The sequence below is a fragment of the Macrobrachium nipponense genome, chromosome 45, assembly GCF_015104395.2.
Source record: "Macrobrachium nipponense isolate FS-2020 chromosome 45, ASM1510439v2, whole genome shotgun sequence".
Lineage (NCBI taxonomy): Eukaryota > Metazoa > Arthropoda > Malacostraca > Decapoda > Palaemonidae > Macrobrachium > Macrobrachium nipponense.
Window position 1 is genome coordinate 7,207,578 of NC_061105.1, and position 3,962 is coordinate 7,211,539.

The following is a 3,962-nucleotide window of genomic DNA, read 5'->3' on the forward strand; positions in this document are numbered from 1 at the left end:
GCGGTGCTTCTCGATGGAAACATTCGTTTTTTACATTAGAGTATCAAATATTCTTTCAAAATAAATAAAATGGCGTATATTTGTTTGAATGTATTAATTTTTATACATTAATATACTTTTCTGTTTTATTTACACATTTTTTCTTATAAATTTGTAAAAATATTGATTTTCTGCTTCGTATCTCTGTATCCACAACAGCTGCGACCCACAACAATTGACTAACAATCATGGACGCAATTCACAGTATGAATTGTAGCGCCACTGAGAGAGAGAGAGAGAGAGAGAGTAAAAAAGGAATAATTCAGACAAAGGCAAGAAGAAATAGGGGAAAAAGAATCCTGGAATATATATACATATGGAATCCCGGAATAGAGAGAGAGAGAGAGAGAGAGAGAGAGAGAGAGAGAGAGAGGAATAATTCAGACTAAGACAAGAAGAAATAAGAGAAAAAGAATCCCGGATTATAGAACGAACGAGTCTTTACCTTACAAACCTTACATCTCGTTCGGGTTGCCCCAGGTCCATCAGTGTGAGGCACCTCTAATATCTATCAGAGAGTTGCTAGTACATCTTCCGGTATATTTTGCATCTTCCAATCTTGGATGGTCTGGGATGCAGCTTAGATATTTGTCGAGCTTATTCTTAAACACATCTACGCTCACTCCTGATATATTCCTCAGATGAGCTGGCAACGCATTGAATAGACGCTGCATTATCGATGCTGGTGCGTAGTGGATTAATGTCCTGTGTGCTTTCCTTATTTTTCCTGGTATAGTTTTGGGCACTATTAATCTACCTCTGCTTCCTCTTTCTGATATTTTTAGCTCCATGATGTTTTCGGCTATTCCTTCTATCTGTTTCCATGCCTGAATTATCATGTAGCGTTCTCTTCTCCTTTCTAGACTATATAATTTTAAGGTTTGTAGTCTTTCCCAGTAGTCAAGATCCTTAACTTCTTCTATTCTAGCTGTAAAGGACCTTTGTACACTCTCTATTTGTGCAATATCCTTTTGATAGCGTGGGTACCATATCATATTGCAATATTCAAGTGGACTACGAACATATGTTTTATAAAGCATAATCATGTGTTCAGCTTTTCTTGTTTTGAAGTGCCGTAACAACATTCCCATTTTTGCTTTACATTTTGCCAGTAGAATTGCTATTTGATCATTGCATAACATGTTCCTATTCATCATCACACCAAGGTCTTTAACTGCTTCCTTATTTTTGATTGTCTCATTATTAGGTCCCCTATATGCATATAGCTTTCCTTCTCTGTCTCCGTAGTTTATTGAATCAAATTTATCAGAGTTAAATACCATCCTATTTACCTCTGCCCAATCATATACTTTGTTAAGGTCTCTTTGTAGCGCGCTCCTATCTTCATCACAAGTAATTTCTCTACTTATTCTTGTGTCATCGGCGAAACTACTCACTACCGAGTCCTTAACATTACTGTCTATGTCTGCAATCATAATAACAAACATTAATGCAGCTAACACCGTACCTTGTGGCACACCGGATATTACCTTAGCTTCATCCGATTTCTCATCATTTGCAATAACTATCTGTTTTCTGTTGTGTAAAAATTCTTTTAACCATCTTCCTACTTTATCCACTATATTATGTTTTCTAATTTTCTTCGCTAATATATTATGATCTACCTTTCAAAAGCTTTCGCAAAGTCTAGATAAACCACATCTGTTTCATTTCCGCTTTTCATATTTTTGTATATGTTCTCACGGTGGACTAACAGTTGGGTTTGTGTACTTTTTCCGGGTACGAAACCATGTTGTCCTATATCAAACAAATTATTTTTTATTAAATGTTTCATAATATTTTTCTTCATTACCCTTTCATACACTTTCATAATATGTGATGTTAGACTCACAGGCCTATAATTACTTGCCTCTAGTCTTGATCCACTTTTGAAAGTAGGGGTAATATATGCTAATTTGTGCTCATCATAAATCTTGCCTGTATCTATACTTTGTCTTAATAATATTGCGAGTGGCTTTGCGATAGAATGAACTACTTTCTTTAACAAAATAGCAGGGACACCATCAGGCCCTGCTGCAGCTCCATTCTTATTTTCATTAATAGCCTGCACAATATCAGCTTCATTAATATCTATGTCTGCTAAATATTCACTATTTTCATCCCTTACCTCTATATCATTATCTTCATTATCAATTCTAGGGGTGAATACTCTCTTATATCGTTCTGCCAATATGTTGCATATTTCCTTCTTTTCATTCGTTAATCTCCCTTCAATTCTTAGAGGGCCTATTTCTATTCTTCTTTTATTCATCTTCTTCGCATATGAGTATAATAGTTTGGGGTTTTGCTTGATATTTACTAGGGTTTTTTCTTCCAAGTCCCGTTTTTCATTTTCTTTTGATTGTATAATCTTTTGTTCTGCATTTCCTATCTTACTTTTTAGTTCGATCACTTTCCATGCATTTTTTTCTTTTGCAAGACCTTTTTTTCACTTTCTGATTTTCTAGAACAAGATCCTTCTGTCTCTTGGTATGCATGACTGATGTTTACTTTTGTTCTTCGGTATATATTTATCCACTATTTTCTCTAATATTTTATATAATATCTCCGTATTTACCTTTATATCATCACTTACGAAAATGTTATCCCAATCTTTGTTTAATTCTTCATTTATTTCTGAGCATTTTATATTTTTACTGTAGAAGTTGTATTTTCCATATCCTTCCCACTTTTTCATTTCTTGCTTATCTCTGTTTTCACTTGCTTTGGAATGGACTGTTTATTCTATGACACTATGGTCTGAAATACTCACATTAGAGAGAGAGAGAGAGAGAGAGAGAGAGAGAGAGAGAGAGAGGAATAATTCAGACTAAGACAAGAAGAAATAAGAGAAAAAGAATCCCGGAATATAGAACGAGAGAGAGAGAGAGAGAGAGAGAGAGAGAGAGAGAGAGAGAGAGAGAGGAATAATTCAGACTAGACAAGAAGAAATAAGAGAAAAAGAATCCCGAATATAGAACGAGAGAGAGAGAGAGAGAGAGAGAGAGAGAGAGAGAGAGAGAGAGAGAGAGAGAGAGGTAGGGTCCGTTAGCTATTCCAGGCGAAGACGAGAAGTCGAGGAGGGCATCCATTCGGAGTTTGAGGCGCGAGTATAGGAAATGGAGGTTATAAGCAGCTGAGGTGAGCAGTGGGGTGGGGAGGGAGGGAGGGAGGGATGGAGGTCAGGAATGGGGTTTGGGTGAGGGGCGGGCGGGTGGGGTGGGGTACGAAGCTCTGAAGAGGCTCTGGGAGAAGAAAAGAAGCTAATAGGGCCTGCAAGGTAGAGAAGAGCGACTTCAGCCCTGAAAAGAGGCGACTCTGCCTCCCTTTTTACACACACGTCACGGCGTCCCTACGACCAGTCTGTTTCCCCCTTTCTGAAACATTTATAGAGAATCCGAAGAGAAATACTAGAGGAAGGAATCGAGAAGGGTCTCAGCATAGGACCCCCTACCCCCCAACCTCACAGCGGGACCAGGATATGCGTGAGAGCCAGAAGGAACAAGCTAACAAAAACACGAATAATGCCAGGCCAGCGTTGTTGCAGAAGTATCCTTTCTTGAGAAAATGCCTTTTTTTTTTTTTTTCTGACGAGGGGCATGAACACGGGGTCGAAGCCGACGCACGGGGTTCTTCGACAAGGCTGGAATGGGTTCGCTCGATCGCAAACTATAGCTTCAAGGTGACCAAAAAATGCAATTCTCCACAGACGAAACCATCCGCAGAGCAATCACTCCGAATACTTTAGAAACGCGACCATCTTGGCACTCCCGCGTCCGGGTTACGGAGGTGAGGTCGTCGGGAAGGCAGCAGACGACCTTGGCAACTCGTACAGAGAGAGAGAGAGAGAGAGAGAGAGAGAGAGAGACCACTGCCCAAAGTGGGCGGTGCCAGACGCAAGAGCAGACTTTCCTGCCGCGACC